Source organism: Triticum aestivum, chromosome 2B (assembly GCF_018294505.1).
Source record: "Triticum aestivum cultivar Chinese Spring chromosome 2B, IWGSC CS RefSeq v2.1, whole genome shotgun sequence".
Taxonomy (NCBI): Eukaryota; Viridiplantae; Streptophyta; class Magnoliopsida; order Poales; family Poaceae; genus Triticum; species Triticum aestivum.
The window spans coordinates 772,043,068-772,063,250 of NC_057798.1; the positions used below are offsets into that span (position 1 = coordinate 772,043,068).

Below are 20,183 nucleotides of genomic sequence, written 5' to 3' on the forward strand. Positions count from 1 at the left end.
ATGGATGCATCAATTAACTAGTCAGCACGGGCTTAACTAATATATATATACCTGGCCGGACTCGGTTCGGTGACCGGAGCAGTCAGCACGGTCTCCTTCGTCTTGTACCTCCGTTGTGTCACTGAAGCCATCATGAACATAGTCCTCCTCTTGTACCGGCATTAATGGGTCGAAGCCACCATCATAAACATAGCCCTCTTCTTCATCTAGCTGATCAACGGTGTCGAGGAGAAATGACGCAACATCATCACTTGATCCGTTTGCGATTATGTCCCCCAACATTGCTTCTGTTTCTTCGTCTCGGGAGTGCTCCATAGTTTCTGCAAATATTTACAACATGTCAATTATTATTCAAACATGGTACAGATGGATATATATATATATATATATATATATATATATATATATATATATATATTAGTGGCAAACGTAGAACTAGCTAGCTAATCACAATAAGGAATCATGTTAGTGGCCTCGACACAACGCTTCAAGGGTTTGGGGTGGCCTCGACGATAACGCTCTTTTAACTTGATAAATTTGGGTGGCCTCGAGAGAGTTAATTTGTCGGGTAGGGGCGCGGCGGGAGGGGGTAGGAGACCACAACATCGTTTTCTCTCTAGGATTTGGGTGTCCTCGAGAGTTTTGGTCGAGCGAGAGGGCCAAGGGGGGTGCTGCAGTTGTATAAGTTATCACGGTCGAGAGGGGGTATATATATATATCGACCGCCCCTCATGTCGAAGTTATCTAGAGGGGTTATATCTTCTTCTCCTTTTCTTTTTCTTCTTCTCCCTCGAGAAAGGAAAATAATTAAGGAAAAGGAAGAAAGAGAAAAAGGAAGAAGGAAGAAGAAAAAGAAAAAAACGAGGAGAAGAAGAAAGGAATAGAGAAAGAAGAAAATAGAATTTCTTCTTTCTCCTTTATTCCTTTCTTCTTCTCCTCTTCTTTTTCTTCTTTTTTCCTCTTCTTATTTATTTCTCCTCTTCTTCCTCTCCTCTTTTTCTCCTTTCTTCCTCTTCTTATTTTCCTTTTTCCTCTCATTCTTTTAGTATTGCTTGTTCTGAACAATAAATACACATATGAACAATAAATACATATATGAACAAAAACATGCTCTGAACAATTTTTGAACATTACATACACATAGCCACATACATACACATATACATTATATATATATATGAACAAAAAATTAAACTAATAAAAATGAAAAAACAGAGCCGCATATATATATAGCCACATACATACACATATATATACATTGAACAAAAAAATTAAACTAATAAAAATGAAAAAAAAACAGAGCCGGTGCGGCGCGGCGGCTCACAGCGGTGGCGGCGCGCGGGGGCGACGGCGACGGGGCAGGGGCTCGGGGCGCGGCGCACGGGGGCGGGCGACGGCGACGGGGCAGCCTGGCGGCGACGACGGCGGGCGCGGGCTCGGGGAGGACAGCGTGGGCTCGGGGAGGCCGGCGCGGGCTCGGGGAGGCCGGCGACGACGACGGGCGTGGGCGATGGCGACGGCGACGGCAGGGGGCGGCGGGCGGCGTCGGGGCAGCCTGGCGGCGTCGATGTGCTCGGCGTCGTCGGGGGGCAACTGGTGGCGATGAACTCTGCAAAACTGCGAAGTGCTACTTATATACAAGGAGCATTGGTCCCGGTTGGTGGGACAAACCGGGACTAGTGCACCCTTTAGTCCCGGTTGGTGCTACCAACCGGGACCAAAGGCCTCTTTTTCGGCAGCCCAAAGGGCGGGAAGCTGCGGCCTTTAGTCCCGGTTGGTGGCACCAACCGGGACCAATTCCCCCCTCTTTAGTCCCGGTTGGTGCCACCAACCGGGACCAAAGGCCCCTGTGCTGCCCGCATCGGGGCCAAAATTTAGTCCCACCTTGCTAGTTGAGAGGGGCGCGCAGTGGTTTATAAGCCCCGCTGCCGCACCCCTCTCGAGCTCCTATCTACTGCAGGCTTATGGGCCTACTTGCGACTGCTTTGCCTGATGGGCCTTCTGGGCCTACTGCGGGCCTGAATCCTGGCCCATAGTAGGGTTTCAAGTCGTATTCAGGCCGTGGGGCCCAACTGGGGGGCATTTTTTTTTTTTTGTTTTCTTTACTTATTGTTGCTATTTTTATTTTTTTTCTAGTTTTTTTGTTTTGTTTTGTGCATTATTTATTTTCTTTTGTTTTTTGCTTTATTTTTAATTCTTTTTGCTTTTAGTTTTAAGAAAATTATAAACTTTCCACTTTTTTGTTTTATTTTGTTTCTACTTATAACAAAATACTTATTGTTGCTATTTTTAATTATTACGAGGGCCGAACCATAAGACATTAAAGCATTTCAAATGAACTCTGAAAAAGTTGAAAGTTGGCATGGTATCATAAATTGACCCACACATAGCATGTGCATGTACAAAACGGACAATGGTATCATACTCGTCAGTTACAAAGTTGGCATGGTATCATCATAATAGTTGCGGGAGAAAGTCTTCACTTTTTCTTCGCTTGTGTCATTTGCTTATTGCGCCGTAACCATGGATAATCTTCATCGTTTATCAGGATGCTGGGGTCAGCCTTGACTTTAAAGGGAGGAATTTCATGAAACTTTTCATAATCTTCAGACATGTCTGTCTTGTCCTCCACTCCCACGATGTCCCTTTTTCCTGAAAGAACTATGTGGCGCTTTGGCTCATCGTATGATGTATTCGCTTCCTTATCTTTTCTCTTTCTCGGTCTGGTAGACATGTCCTTCACATAGATAACCTGTGCCACATCATTGGCTAGGACGAACGGTTCGTCAGTGTACCCAAGATTTTTCTGATCCACTGTTGTCATTCCGTACTGTGGGTCTACCTGTACCCCGCCTCCTGACACATTGACCCATTTGCACTTAAACAAAGGGACCTTAAAATCATGTCCGTAGTCAAGTTCCCATATGTCCACTATGTAACCATAATATGTGTCATTTCCCCTCTCGGTTGTTGCATCAAAGCGGACACCGCTGTTTTGGTTGGTGCTCTTTTGATCTTGGTCAATCGTGTAAAATGTATTCCCATTTATCTCGTATCCTTTTCAAATCAATACAGTCAAAGATGGTCCCCTGGATAACAAGTACAGCTCATCACAAACAGTGTTGTCACCTCTGATACGTGCTTCCAACCAACTGCTGAAAGTCCTGATGTGTTCACATGTAATCCAGTCGTCGCACTACTCCGGGTGTTTGGAGCGCAGACTGTTCTTGTGTTCATTGACATACGGGGTCACCAAGGTAGAGTTATGTAGAACTGTGTAGTGTGCTTGAAACTAAGAATATCCGTCCCTGCATATTATTGAGTCCCTTCCAAGCGTGCCTTTTCCAGTCAGTCTTCCCTCATACCGCGATTTAGGGAGACCTATCTTCTTAAGGCCAGGAATGAAGTCAACACAAAACCCGATGACATACTCTGTTTGATGGCCCATGGAGATGCTTCCTTCTGGCCTAGCGCGGTTACGGACATATTTCTTTAGGACTCCCATGAACCTCTCAAAGGGGTACATATTGTGTAGAAATACGGGGCCCAGAATGACAATCTCGTCAACTAGATGAACTAGGACATGCATCATGATATTGAAGAAGGATGGTGGGAACACCAGCTCGAAACTGACAAGACATTGCACCACATCACTCCTTAGCCTTGGTATGATTTCTGGATCGATCACCTTCTGAGATATTGCATTGAGGAAATTACATAGCTTCACAGTGGCTAATCGGACGTTTTCCGGTAGAAGCCCCCTCAATGCAACCGGAAGCAGTTGCGTCATAATCACGTGGCAGTCATGAGACTTTAGGTTCTGAAACTTTTTCTCTGCCATATTTATTATTCCTTTTATATTCGACGAGAAGCCAGTCGGGACCTTCATACTAAGCAGGCATTCAAAGAAGATTTCCTTCTCTTCTTTGGTAAGAGCATAGCTGGCAGGACCTTCATACTGCTTTGGAGGCATGCCGTCTTTTTCGTGCAAACATTGCAGGTCCTCCCGTGCCTCAGCTGTATCTTTTGTCTTCCATACACGCCCAAGAAGCCTAGCAGGTTCACGCAAAGGTTCTTCGTCACGTGCATCACGTCGATCGAAGAGCGGACCTCTAGGTCTTTCCAGTAGGGTAGGTCCCAAAATATAGATTTCTTCTTCCACATGGGTGCGTGTCCCCCAGCGTCACTCGGAACAGCTAGTCCGCCGGGACCCTTTCCAAATATTACGTGTAAATCATTGACCATAGCAAGTACGTGATCACCGGTACGCATGGCGGGCTTCTTCCGGTGATCTGCCTCGCCTTTGAAATGCTTGCCTTTCTTTCGACATTGATGGTTGGTCGGAAGAAATCGACGATGGCCCAGGTACACATTCTTCCTGCAGCTTGCCAGGTATATACTATCGGTGTCAAGTAAACAGTGCGTGCATGCGTGGTATCCCTTGTTTGTCTGTCCTGAAAGGTTACTGAGAGCGGGCCAATCGTTGATGGTCACGAACAGCAACGCCTTTAGGTTAAATTCCTCCTGTTTGTGCTCATCCCACGTACGTACACCGTTTCTATTCCACAGCTCTAAAAGTTCTTCAACTGATGGCCTTAGGTACACATCAATGTCATTGCCGGGTTGCTTAGGGCCTTGGGTGAGAACTGGCATCATAATGAACTTCCGCTTCATGCACATCCAAGGAGGAAGGTTATACATACATAGAGTGACGGGCCAGGTGGTGTGATTGCTGCTCTGCTCCCCGAAAGGATTAATGCCATCCGCGCTTAAAGCAAACCATACGTTCCTTGGCTCACTTGCAAACTCATCCCAGTACTTTCTCTCGATTTTTCTCCACTGCGACCCGTCAGCGGGTGCTCTCAACTTCCCATCTTTCTTATGGTCCTCACTGTGCCATCGCATCAACTTGGCATGCTTTCCGTTTCTGAACAGACGTTTCAACCGTGGTATTATAGGAGCATACCACATCACCTTCGCAGGAACCCTCTTCCTGGGGGGCTCGCCGTCAACATCACCAGGGTCATCTCGTCTGATCTTATACCGTAATGCACCGCATACCGGGCATGCGTTCAGATCCTTGTACGCACCGCGGTAGAGGATGCAGTCATTAGGGCATGCATGTATCTTCTGCACCTCCAATCCTAGAGGGCATACGACCTTCTTTGCTGCGTATGTACTGTCGGGCAGTTCGTTATCCTTTGGAAGCTTCTTCTTCAATATTTTAAGTAGCTTCTCAAATCCTTTGTCAGGCACATCATTCTCTGCCTTCCACTGCAGCAATTCCAGTACGGTACCCAGCTTTGTGTTGCCATCTTCGCAATTGGGGTACAACCCTTTTTTGTGGTCCTCTAGCATGCGATCGAACTTCAGCTTCTCCTTTTGACTTTCGCATTGCGTCCTTGCATCGATCATGACCCGGCGGAGATCATCATCATCGGGCACATCGTCTGGTTCCTCTTGATCTTCAGCAGCTTCGCCCGTTGCAGCATCATCATACACATCGTCTGGTTCCTCTTGATCTTCAGGAGCATCACCGTATTCAGGGGGCACATAGTTGTCATCGTACTCTTCTTCTTCGCCATCTTCCATCATAACCCCTATTTCTCCGTGCCTCGTCCAAACATTATAGTGTGGCATGAAACCCTTGTAAAGCAGGTGGGTGTGGAGGATTTTCCGGTCAGAGTAAGACTTCGTATTCCCACATACAGGGCATGGAAAACACATAAAACCATTCTGCTTGTTTGCCTCAGCCACTTCGAGAAAATCATGCACGCCCTTAATGTACTCGGAGGTGTGTCTTGAACCGTACATCCATTGCCGGTTCATCTGTGTGCATTATATAATTAAGTGACCAAATTAATAGAAGTTCATCATCACATTAAAACCAAAGTACATACATAGTTCTCATCTAACAACATAAAGCTCTGCAGAGCATCTAAATTAATTAAACCATACACTGAAACTATGTAAAACATTTCAATGCGAAAACAAATGCGATCATAATCGCAACCAATGTAACAACTGATTCAACGGCATAATGATACCAAGCCTCGGTATGAATGGCATATTTTCTAATCTTTCTAATCTTCAAGCGCATTGCATCCATCTTGATCTTGTGATCATCGACGACATCCGCAACATGCAACTCCAATATCATGTTCTCCTCCTCAATTTTTCTAATTTTTTCCTTCAACAAATTGTTTTCTTCTTCAACTAAATTTAACCTCTCGACAATAGGGTCGGTTGGAATTTCCGGTTCAACAACCTCCTAGATAAATAAAATCTATGTCACGTTGGTCAGCATAATTGTCATAAACAATAAATGAACCAATAGTTATGAAAAGATAATATATACCACATCTGAATCATAGACAGGACGAGGGCCGACGGGGGCGGATACCAAAACCATCGCACTATATAAGATGCAATAATAAAAGTAAGAAAATTATACAAGTATCTATATAAACATACAAGTAAGAGTTTTTTTCCTTTTAGAAAGAAGATAAGAACAAGAGGCTCACCACGGTGGTGCCGGCGACGCGGGCGATCGACGGCGGTGAAGACGGGGACGGGACGTGACAGACCGCTAAACCTAGACAAATATTGAGAAAAATGGAGCTTGGAGGTGGAGCTTGGAGAGGAGAAAGCTTAAGTAGTGTGGCTTGGGCATTCCATCGAACACCTCGTGTGCATAGGAGGTGAGCTAGAGCAACACAAAGCTCTCTCCTCGCCGGCCACGAAAAATAGAGCAGTGAGAGTGCTCTGCTCGCGGGGTATATATAGGCAATTAATTGGTCCCGGTTCGTGGCATGAACCGGGACTAAAGGGAAGCCTTTGGTCCCAGTTCGTGCCACGAACCGGGACCAATAGTGGTGGGCCAGGAGCAAGGCACATTGGTCCCGGTTCGTCCTGCCAACCGGGACCAAAAGGTCCAGACGAACCGGGACCAATGGCCCACGTGGCCCGGCCGGCCCCCTGGGCTCAAGAACCGGGTCCAATGCCCCCATTGGTCCCGGTTCTGGATTGAACCGGGACTAATGGGCTGGACCGGCCTGGACCATTGCCCCCTTTTCTACTAGTGATAGTCATTACCACCAACACTAGCTATATTATCATCATAGTAAATGTGTAGCACATCATCATCCTCAAACTCATTTCTAGCTAGCTAATCACTCCTGCTGCTCTCTCTTAGGTAAAATAACATAAAACATGTGTAGCTCTCCTTCTTGATCAAGTTGGAGCATGCAGATGAACCTGTCTCCTAATCGCGGGATGCGCTTCTGTTTGTTGCCCCCTAGTACTTCTCTGCGTTTCCCCATCACATATTTGGTCCAGTCTTGCACTATTAAGCATCCGTCGCTAATCTTGAATGCACTACAGTAATCTGTAGGATATCTTGGCCGTAAGCTAATAATACTCATGGTACCTTTAGTCTCGATCCCATAAGGCACAACATTCATCGGGACTCCATGTTGAAGAACATCGTACGGTAACATACTTAGCAATGCAGTTTAGCTTCAAAAATAATGTATGGAAAAGATGCACTAAGGACAAATATTAAAAATCTTACAATCCTTCCTAAATAGATATGACCGTAGTTCAGTACGAACACTATTGGTCGCACGTTTTCAGTACTAACATTTCTAAATCCAGAAAGAAAATTTGTTTTGACAGTATCAAGATCCGCAAGCCATGAAACATAATGACTGAGCTCCTCGCAGTTAAGTTAAGCCCCGGCACAGTATACGGTCCTGTCTACCAAGCGCCGGACATGTTTGCTTGCACCGAAATAAGCTATCAATAGAAATTAATTGTCAACTATTTTTGAATAAACAATATCGAAGACATAAATATGATTGAGAAACTCACATTTTGGTATAACTGGAGGCGTCTGCACATCGACCCAGATGTCGGTATTACCTTCAATATCATCTTCCGGACGAATATCAAAGGTGATAACCATATCAGGCTCAAATGCATAGGTCTTGAATAGTGCTCGCCATGTTTTGAATCCAAAATAGGTGTAGTCGTCTGAATTGTATAATTTTGTGTGGAAAATATAACCATGCTTGGTCTTCAAGTAAAATTTCTTTACCTCCATAGTACGACTGCAACCTATCTTATCCAATACAAAAACTCTTGCATGGCAAGGGATACGCTAGTAGAATAGTAAAAATAAATTATAAGTTGAAGCAAATGAAGCATATGTCATGCTTAATTACGAAAAAAGACTTGTCGTTGTGACTTACTGTATCCACTTCGAAGTTCTCGTCAAGCTTGATGCTGAAACGCCTATCATCATCTAGGAAGATTCCGTCACACAGGCCGCGCTCGTCTTTGCAGTATTTGCAAATACCGAAATCCTTTTCATCGTCAGACATTTCCTATGTTCATCGTTAAAACATTAATTGAAAATCGATCGAAGACAAGTACCAGGATACTCAACACACAAATCCGGGGCACTCGATATTTCCTACATATTCTGGCACAAGTCATGCCAAAATTGACGGAAAAATCCGGCATGACCTTTGCTAAAATAAGACATATCGAGCGCCTGAAATTTGCTGGAACAGAAATGAATCAACACTCCGGCAAAACATAGGCCACTCGGAGGTGTAACCTGCAAACATGACCGGCCACTTGGGCAAGCACATATCATATTTGAGCAACACAAGATATACATTTCAAAGTATCTTATAGGACTCAAATTAGCATGCATTGAATAAGCAAAAGTAAATCATCTCATGCGTGTTCGTACATCGTCGAATATTATCACTAATACATCCTGAATAGTGTCATACATCTAACATCACTAATACAACTAAAACCCTAGAACACGACGGGTATCGGCGCGGGCGGTGGACACCCACAGAGAAGGAACCATCACGGGATCATAGCTCCAGTGAGATCCCTGGAGAACTGCTAGGTATTGGAGAACATGTGCTCCAACGCAAACAAGTAGCGACGGACGTGCGCGTCCTCCTCACTGACACGATGACGCACCACCTCTGCGGGGTCGTCGAGCCTCTGGACCGTCACTGGCCCACGCGACCGCCACCAAAGAAGGTTCGGGTCAACGACAGGCTGGCTCCTCACCAACCTGCGCCCCCCGATAGGTAGCGCCTCCTAGTACCACCCCGGCGGAGCCCAGTCTCGGACATGGCCCATCTGGTCAAGCAGGTGTCGTCCTCCACCGACTCGACGACGAGGATGCGGGATAGGCATCGTCCACATCGATGCGGGAAAATTTGCTTTAACTAAAAAAATAGCAACAAATTCTTACTAACATGTTCTATTAATTCAATTAGTTCTTACTGAAAATAAACTTACTATAAATAAAAATAAACTAGTACCTAGCTAATTAGTACCTAGTTCTTACTAACTAATTAGTACCTAGGAACTATTGCTAAGGGTTCATACTAACTAACTAACTAAGACTAAATTAACTAACTAACACTAAAAATAGCCTAGGGTTCATACTAACTAGCACTAAATAGCTAGGGTTATACTAAGCAAATTAACAAGAGGGATCGGAAGGGGAGAGTGCTTACAGAGGGCGGGGAGAGAGATGGGGTCGGGGGAGACGGCGGCGAGGCGGGGTCGGCGGCGACGGCGGTGAGGCGGGGTCGGGGGAGACGGCGGCGAGGCGGATCGAGGGAGACGGCGGCGAGGCGGGGCCGGGGGAGACGGCGGCGAGGCGGGGTCGGGGGAGACGGCCGCGAGGCGGGGTCGGGGGAGACAACGGCGAGACGGCGGCGAGGCGTAGGCGACGAGGGGAAGAAGATAGAGTGTGATGAATTGGGGGAGGAAGAGGAGGGAATCAGGCCGCGCGGGAGGTTAGGTGAGAATAGATATAACAGCAGCGCGCGAGGGGAAAACGCGTTGCTGCTAAAACCGGTAGTAGTAGCGCCGTTTCTAGAAGGGCGCTACTACTATACCTAGCACGTCGGGAACGGTGTGGCAATTATAGTAGTAGCGCGTTCAGTTCCTACCGCGCTACTGCTAAGGGGTTAACAGTAGCGCGGTTTTGGTAGATGCGCTACTGCTAAGTAGTAGTAGCGCCTCATTTTAACAAGCGCTACTGGTAAAATTCTGTGTATAAGGTTTTCCCTAGTAGTGAAGGATCATTGCTAACTTAATTGTCATCGAAGGATCCTATTTTTCAATTAACATATTTCTTGAAGTATGTTTACACAGAAATGCATGTGGATCTTTGTAACCTTTTCAACAAATAGGGGTGTCAAAGACAACAAGTAGCTAAAAGAGAGAAGTGCATATTACACCCCCAAGTCTAGCCCTAATCTAATCTACACCCCCCCCCCCCCCCGACTCGAATACCGTCTACTCTACAACCCCTAACTCTCAAAACCGTCTAGAATTCAACCCTCCCCTCCTCTTGACCAATTTTGACCCATTGACCGGGTGAACAGTAAATTCCAAAAAAAGGGAAAAAATTCAAAAAAATGAAATCAAATTTTTAGCCGGGTGAACAGTAAAATCAAACAAATACTAAAAGCAGATTTTTTTTTTGCATGGACGATGTTTGAGTGTGTGATGTCCTTGCCAATTTTCAGCTCTAAACAAATACTAAAAACCGATTTGTAAAAGGAATTTTCTACAAATAGCCAAGAAAAAGTTCTAAATGTTGGAACCCAAGTTTGAGTAATATTTGTTAGTCTATGAATTGAAAATAAGTAAAAGGCAATAAAACTAAATGGTGTTCAGAGATGGCCCAGGTCTTATGGTCGTCTCGAGCACCTAGGTGTTCTCAAGTATTGTTGACCAGTTAATGGACTCCATACTAATTGCCTCTTAATCATGATCAGAATGATCTCATGTGGGAAAACCTAGTTTAGTATACCTCAATAACATGACTAATATAGTACTTATTGTTAAATTCTCAATGGCGAACCAATAGCTTTATGCTGAAAGGTCCGCTGTATGCCGTATACCCAAAATTTCGAAAATGGTTTCTTGTTACTATAGCCATTCCTCCTAATTCACCACATCATAACTTTGTTCTCTCAGCTAAAAAACGATGAATTAACATGCATACGACGTTCGTGTATTATTAGTCTTGATTCTTGAACAACATTTGGGAACCAAGGAATGTAGTGTAGACCGTGATGGGGCAGTGAGAAACGGCACGCGGAGGGTGGCGGGGGGGGGGGGGGGGGGGGGGGGGACGAAGAAGTAGGGGACGCCTTGGGTTCATTTTTGCTTGGCCATCTCGTGCCACCTTGGAACCAAACACAAGCCTGTCCGCTATCATCATTGCAAAGGGAGTTGTCATTCAGATAGTGCGGGCTTGTCACCGGCCAACGGATCAACATGGAAGGTAATGAAGTGGTAGCCATGGGAAAGATTCAAGGCTTGGGAGCCATGGCCTCTGTGTGGCGACAAATGGTGTGTGTGTGTGTGGTGTTTGGGTATGTCGTGCTATGCGGCCGAATCTCATCCTACCATGTGTTGTATACCCGGACTCCAGGTACTCTATTTTTGTAACTTGTACACTGATGTCCTCTAATGGTCATGAGGATTCTAAAATGGTTAACTTAGAGCAAGTGTCTTTTATGTAATACAAAGTGCTCAAGAACCTACTCCACAGTTTATATTCATTCAAGAGAATTTAGTGTCATCTTTGTTCTAAAGTAACAGTACCACAGGTACAAAACCTTATTTATCATGTTCCAAAAGAATATATGCTTTGTAATGGTCTGCGAAATAAAGTACTAGTACCAAGCAAGCTTAGTTTCTGATGCATGCATACTGTGCAGACTGCAGCAGCAACATCGTTAGGCAATTTTTAGGGGTAAACTGTATCAACAAAGGTTGAGTACTCAAGACAAAAACGTGTGTGGCTAAAGTCTATGTAAACTGTGTCACCACATCACTTGCGGCAGCAACAAAGCAAATCGATCGAGCAACATGGTGACATTGCAGGTGTCATTCTCCCTCCAATAAGAAACCGCAAGTGACGGTGGCGTCAGAGAAGTAGGGGGCGACCTGGGAGTGTCTCTGCTCGTCCGTCTCGCTGGAGCTGTGCAGCCACAGCACCAGCGCGCCGGCCCTTGCCGCGTCGCCGCTGCAGGAGTAGGAGCAGGCGGAGGCCCCATACGGATAGCGCGGAGTCACCAAAGAACTAACCAATGAGGGGATGATTTGTGCTGATGAAGGGTGCGTGAAGAGAAAAGAGTGCAGGCGTGGGAGGTGTGGGCTCTGCGTGACAACGATGGCGGCAGCGTGCGGGGCCTCACCCTACCTCGTTGTTGTTGCTGTTGCCGCGGGTGCGACCGACGGCCAGGAGGCGTCCATTCTGGCAGATTGCGTTGCTTTCTTATTCGTCACTCACGAGAGTGGGACTACGATATTTGCACAAGTCACACTAAAATGTGTAAGTTTGTCTTTAAACTGCTAAGAATTACTTGAGTATCAAACTTCCATTTGTATGACTATCCTATTACAAGCCTACAACATAACCCTCATTTGGACAAATACTTAACTCCCTAGAATTTGAGTGCCTTGCCGAAAGATACTCCATTCTCATAGTAAATCATAGATTGTAATGCTGAATTTAGAGAAATGAGCATGTTCAGGTGATCGTGGTGACTCTGTTCACTGTGACTGCTGGTGGAGCTCATGCCTAGAGGTTGCATGTTATGACCTGGCTCATGTTTCTGCCATATAGCGTATGTCTTCTCATCAGAAAACCATAATATCAACTAACAGCACAACATCATCATAATCGCTTGAAAAGGCATCATAGATAAAGCATGTAACTCAAACCGCCGTGCACAAATGCAGATAAACTAAAAGAAGGAGATGCTATCCAGTCTCTTTGTTTTCCTCCAATATCTCATAGCTCAGATATATTAGATGGGAAAGGGGAGAAATGTAAGACTAGCATGACCCATTTGCGAGGACTATCGTACTCAACCTACACACAGTTTTGTTTCCAAACAAGTTCATGGATGCATATATAGCATTGGTAAATCATTCGGGAAGGTATTCATTTCTTTTGGGATCATGTACCATACAATAGCTTACAAATGTAGAAACAACTTGACTTCATGTATTTTCTTTTAGTGTTCATTGAAGAATTGTGAACACAAGCTACACTTAAATGATGTGAAATTGTTATGAGTGCTTGGTGTTGGTTGTGGTGTAGCGAGAAATGCATGTTACTTATTAAACGAGTGATGCATGAAACACATAAAGTTGTGGACCCCTAACAATATTTTAATTTCTGCTAACTTAAGAAATCTTTGGTACCAACGGAGTCCATGATTCCATTTTAGAGTTTGACTAGCAAGATGAGTGCACACTTTGTCGCCACCACAGGGGGGAGGCACCGTTCGTACAGGTGGATCACCCAACCAATAGGCGACAGAGGTTTATGTTGGTGAACAATATGATGGAGGGAAAAATCACTCTTCTAAGGCGTCTGTTGTGCGGATGTGGTTGTGGAGGCAGAGAATGCATGGGTGTGGTAGTGTTTTACCACATAGTATATCCCCACCTTGCTCCCTTCCTTGTGGCTCTAGAACCATTCTCTAAGTGAGTTTTGGCAAGGGTGTGGGAATATTCGCAAAATTCGACGGGATAAGATTCAAAGTTCCTTTAATAGGAGTGCCTTGTAAAAAATTGTTTCTCACAAACATATTCCCATTTAAAACCGAACATAAAGAAATGTGATGGTCCAAGTCTTCATGGTAACTATCTTCACCATTCCCAATGCTATGAATGGGTTCTATTCTATGATGAAAGCATAAGATGACGTCCACTGTAAAGGCGCCCATGATACAAAACATGAAGAATGTCGTGCGGGACAACTATCGAGAAACAAATATAAGTAAATGCATTCAGTTTCTTTGCTTTCCTCCAGCATCTTAGGGAAATATATTGAATGATTAAAGACAATATTTAACCTAGACTGGCACATTCGATAAGTTTCCAAAGGCATCTTATATCTGGAATATGAAATGTCAGTCTGCATGTAAGTTCGATATTCATTCATCTTAAGGGTCATCTACATTAGAAAATATCATGTGGAAACATCTTGTTTTCATGTATGTTCTTTTCGTATTCATTTAGCAGTTGTCAAAATAAATTTTAATAAAGAGGCAAGAAATATTTTTTTAAGAGATAAGAATTTTATTTGTGCATGTTGATATTTATTGTGTAGCAAGACATGCATGTAATATGGTATGTTCGATGAAACACATTCATCCACGACACTACTCATATTTCATTCTCCACCCATTACCTTTGGTAAAGCTGTACTGACAGATTGACCATGATTCCATTTAAAAATTTACAGAAAAAAGATTAATGACTTCCTTCACAAAAATGATGGCTGGCTGCAAGGAGCAACTTGGTCTAGAACCAAGTTTTGGCAAGACAATATTTGTCAAAGATCAAACTTGGGTAGACGGATTACCAAAAGTTGGAGCCCAACCAATCAACTTCATTTTTTAGGGATGCCAAAATTTGGCACCAAACCAAGCAGGCTCCAAGTTTCTCATGTGAGAGAGAGTGCTGCTCCTTCTAGTACGTAAAATAAATAACCCATTATGGAATCTCCTTAAGAAAACGGCAGGGTGGGGTCGGGGGGGGGGGGGGGGGGGGGGGGGGGGGGGGGAGCAATGGTTCTCATATTTTAATTTGAATTTTGTGTTGACTATGCATGTGTGATTGTAGACATTGGTAGAACCATGAAACTAGAGTGGACAAATTTGCATGCCGTGTGGACTTCTGTCTTCTGGTGGTATTATGACCCACATTTTTATCATTTCCCATTGCAAAATATGAATGTTTTTCTGTGCCAGCTAGTAGGAATCAGACCAGGCTTCAGAAGGATAACCCACACCTGCAACTCCGTAGCCATGGACGTAAATGTCTAGGAAATAATGTACCAAAAGGCCAGCCTTACACACTAGAAATATAGACGGTCAGTTCTAAGAACTATCTTACACGCTAGAAATATAGAGGGTGATTCCACCACTTTTTACTTGTCACTGACAATGGGATAACCAATGGAGTCCCATAAATATTTTGCATTGCTCAAACAATAACGTGTCCAAATTAAGGAACCATGATAACTTAGTTTATACACTCACGTGTCATTTTGCAATGTCTCAATTTCTTCATTCACACGTCTATCCTATTACAACAAGTAGGAGGTGGAGCATCAAGACCTGCTAGGCGAGATTTGACTGCATGTAAGAGTGTCTCGTAGAAAAAAAATCTTGCGTCTCATGAGCACTAAAATACTTGAACAAATTTAGAGAATGTGATGGTCCTGGTCTCTATTGTAACTATTTTCATCACTTCTTTTGTGGGGGTAAAAGGAGTATATTACTCAAGAGCAAGGGAGTTCCTCCCTACATAAACTAGGGATGTTAGATGGGCCAGAGCCGAGCCAGACCACACTATGGTCCTCTGTTTAGGAAGGCATACAATCGTTTTCCTTAAGTGTATTTGTGATGTTGTATTGGAAAGATCTTGAAGGAACAACACGTGAAGAAGATTTCGTTGCACAAAAATCAAGAAATTAAAGGAGTTAAATGCCTTCTCGTTTCTTTGTTTTCCTACAGTATTTCAGAGCTCACAAATGTATTGGTTGTGGACTAGAAGAAATGTAATCCTAGCATGATACACCTCCACAAGCATTATCACTCTCGGTCTACATGTAATTTTGTTACCAAAGCAAATTCATGAAAGCATCCATATATAGGGATGTCAAGCTAGAAGTGTTAACTTGCATTTCCTTCATCACAAAAATTATCTTTTGGGGGTCATTTAAGAGTTGTGAATACAAAGGTCCCTCAAGAGATAAGAAATGATATCCATACAATGTTGTGGTGTAGTGAGAAATGCCTGTAAAAAATGCATGATGCATGAAAGACAAGATGTCGCACAGGCCTAATCAGGTTTCAATTCCAGTCGGCTGGTGGCATGCAATTGGTGCAGAGGGCTCCGCGAGCCAATGGAAATACGTGTGCGCTTGTCTACATAGCATGAGAAAAACGCGACGGCACCGTTCGTAGGCATGAAGTTATCAGCCGGTAGGTATAGTGGTAGTTGTGTTGTGTTGGGTGCTTTACTTCACCAACAGACGAAATCTGCCAAATTAAGTTACAAGATGAGGTGAAAAAGATTTAATGGGAAAGAAAAGAGGAAGGGGGCTCACACAGTGAAACTAGGGGAAATATTTGGGGGGGGGGGGGGGGGGGAGGGTCTGTAGCACACTTTAACTACCATCCGTAGGTGCAAGATATTGATTGTGTTGGTGACAAGCGATCACTTCGTCCGTGAGTGCTATCTATTGCCTAGGTGGCGGTGTGGTGGATAATACAACCACGACATTCTCTGTGACTCCGCCGAGTGGGGTATGGCCACGGCTACGAAATCCTGATGGACTCAATTGAACTTGCCTAGTTTTTTTCTTTTGGAAAATAAAAACTTTCCTTGCTCAAAACGGGACAACACCCACAATACCCACCTATGTGTAAAATCGTATTACGAAATTACGGAAGAAAATAGAGTGAGAGTTTATTAGCAAAACAAAAAGTACTGTAGTAAAGTATGACTCCTCCACCATCATTCTGAGTTGGTACGGGAGACTTGTAAATCCATTTTGCATCGATCATTTTTACACAAAAAAACAAAGATAAAAAATGAATTGGGGTCACTCGTCTCGCTGGTTGTTACGAACCGGAGAAAAAGGCTAACGCCCGTCTAAAAAGACCCCCCCCCCCCCCCAAAAAAAAAACAGTAACCTGTCAATTCTTTTAACTACAAAAAGTTTAACTGTAAGAATTCAGGCTAAATCTGTTCGTACGATCACAAAATAAAACATTAATCATGGATAAGCCAAAGCCATGCGTGCCTAGAGACCTCTTGTCAGTCTCACACAAACTGACATGCCTGACAGCTAGTCATCTAGCAGTACGATAAACATTTCACTGGATCATGTTCTATAGAATTGGTGTGGCAAGGGAAACTGAAGAGTACCTAGACGATAATGGCGTTGCAGCTTCAGCTCCTTGAGACATCCCTAGACGGTTGAATATCCATCGTCGAAAATACTGGAGCTCCTCATCCACAAGTGAATGACCAAGAGTTGGGCAAGTGTGACAGCATACATGTTCAAGGAAAAAAGCAATGAAGAACAATATAGTTAGCGAAGTTTAAGAATCAAAGCTCCAATGTTCAAATGCATCTGTTTGTGTACCACCTTGAATTCGCAGGCCATGCCAAGCTCTTGGAGAAATGCACATCCAGTGTGCCCGGCTTCAAATAGTGCCACCCCGTCTACCTTCGCATGGAACCATAATACCGGCGTCTGCAGTTTTTTAAGAAATCAGCGACAACAAATTTGCAAGAAGATTTTGGTATGAAATATGTTTAATTTAATCATGGTTGCTGGGCTGTTGTTACCTTTCTGGTTTCAGGTGTCACCCTGCCTGCAAATGATTTGCTCAGAGGAACTGAACCACTGAAAACAACACACCCACCTAAAGTCTTGGGGTAGAGCAGGACACTTGCTATGGTTAGAGCACCTGCGAAATGCGAACGGAAATCAAAATTTTGTCAGTGCTATGTTGACACCAGAGATGATAAATGCATATTTTAGTGCTTCACCTCCTTGGCTCAGTCCACAAACAAAATTTTGTTCCGGTAGCCACCTCTCGGCTCAATTCACAAACAAAATTTTGTCTAACATTTCGTGCACATGGTCAACAGCATCTTGGACTGCTTCCTCATCTCTAACAGTGGTCTAAGAAGCAGAGTGAGGACAAAGAGCAAAATAAATAATAATAATGCGATAACAGAAATATAGGTTAGTTTATCAGTTCTTTGTCCCATTTTGAGTTCTAAATACTCTGCTTTTGTACGTTGTGCACTGATGCCTTTGAATGGTCGTGTGGATTCTAAAAGGATAAATTTGGTGCAAGAGGTCCGTTATGATGCCAAGTGCTAAAAAACTTCAAACTGATGAGAAAATGATGTCATGCTGTTCTTTAGTAACTGTGCAAAAGATTGTAACTTATTATTCTTCAACAGCATGTACTTTGTAATGGTCCTATAAATTGACCTGGAAATAGCACTAGCAGTGTCACTGTATTGATTATTTACTGTCCGAAAATAAGTGTGAAGCAAGCAGATTGGAGCCTCGCCAAATAACAATAGCCGGTTTTTAGCAGTAACGCAGGCTGCTGTGGATCAACAAATATATACTCCCTCCGTAAAGAAATATAAGAGCGTTTAGATCACTGATCTAAACGCTCTTATATTTCTTTACGGAGGGAGTAACACCGAAGAGAGACTGCAAGTGGCTACAGTATCTTAAATGACTCAACAATAAGCAGTTATGTCTGCAGGGAAAACTGAGTAGGAATTACAGCGGTTATGGAACCTCCGGGATGCTGAACCTGCAGCAACAAATCAATTGCCAACGGGATGAGATCACATCGTAGGTATGTTTTCCCCCTTGAATAATGAACAACACTTGGGCGCGATTCAGGCACCAGTTGGACGTACCGTATCAGGCAAAAACATGCATGTTTGGTATTTCAATTCAGAGGTAAAAACAGGCATGTTTAGAATTCAACAGTAATTCCAGAGTATGAAACAGTTCGGTTCCTGTTGCAATCGAAATGCACATGTAACTTCTGAAATAGAATGTCTTATGGCATCAAATTTAACATGGCATTGAGTAGCAACCAGAGGTATCCTCCAAAGGTTCCATCGTTAACACATGAAGAGAAACTCCAAAGGTACAAAATTCCAGCAAATACGCCCAAACTCTGGCTACTGAAGATCAACAGGAGTCACAAACAATCTGTTAGGCATAATCTATCCTGGGCACTGTAACAGATGTTATGTTTACTTAGATGGTGTATAACTAGCACTATCAATAGGCTAAAATTTCGTAGTTGTTTGCCTACAGTACTAATGTACATGGTTATGGCCTCCAGCCCATCAAGAGATAAGAGAAGAATGTGACCATAGGCCTCCTCAGAGATCAGCGATCGTGGGCCATCGGATCGGTTTGCTTGATGGGTTTTGGGTCGTCCGATCGAGCACGTGGAAGATATGGGCCGTCGGTTCTGGGGCTGGCACTATAGAAATGAATAGTTACTGCCTCTAACTGCCTCCACGCGCTGCTGTTTACTCCGTTTTTTCGATCGGGCCTCGCTGACGTCTGGGTCCCTTCGCGGGTGGGCCGCGTTTGTTAGCGACCTTGGATGTAGCTCCGGCTCGTTCCTCCCGTCGCGTGTACCAGCGGTGAAATATCCCGTGCCACCGCACGTTATATACTGCCCCTGCCGAGGGTATTTCGGTCTTTTCGCTTCCAGGGTCGTGCGTGGCGTGCGGCGATTGGCTCGTGCGGCTATCGGGTGCTAGGGGGATTTGTTGGCTCCTCCCCAATCAGTGCTAGGGTTCGGCTCTCCTCACCTTCTCGCGCACATCTCTCTCTCTCGGTCGAGCCGCCGTCGCCTGCCATCCTCCCCGTCCGCCACCGCCGCCCCCATCCTCCCCGTCCGCCGCCGCCGCCGCCATCCTCCGCATCCGCCGCCGCCATGCCATCACCGCTGCCATCCTCCCTGTCCGCCACCGCCGCCCCCATGCTCCCCGTCCGCCAGCGCCATGCCATCGCCGCCACCTACCGGACGGCACTGTGAAGGAAGCGTCCAAGAGGGAGGCGTCGCCGGTGTCGTGAACCCATGCCGGCGCAACGGCGTGTGCGTGTGCCTCCATGGGTTCGCGTCACGGTCGTCGGAGGCGTCGCGGGTCAACTGTGTCGGGGAGGATGGGCGCGTGCCACGCCGCTCTTCCCCGACACAACAGCCGCCGTTCTTCCTTGGTCGGGCACTGGTCAAGTGCTTCTTCAACCTGGGCCGCACGCTGGGAGAGGAGCCCCAGGCCGCATGCTTCTTCTTGTGCTCCATCGGGAGGGAACTCGAGGATGCCAAGGTTCACCATCCCTCTTCTTCTCTCTGACGCTTTCTTGCTTGGATTCCATCCATTTGCTCCTGTGCAGCACGCTGGCTCGCCACGGTTCATCAGGGAGCAAAGCACCCCGGCCATCTCTCTCTCTCTGATGTCAACCTCGGTTGCTTTTTATTTTCCAGATCTGCAATGGCCTGAAGAACGAGGCAATTCTTGGAAGC

The 20,183-nt window shown here is 44.9% G+C and overlaps 1 pseudogene; it reads right to left on the reverse strand.

The window, feature by feature from the left end:
• Positions 1-16,811: 16,811 nt before the first annotated feature.
• On the reverse strand, positions 16,812-19,544 carry LOC123039616 (probable carboxylesterase Os04g0669600; annotated as a pseudogene).
• Positions 19,545-20,183: the final 639 nt, after the last annotated feature.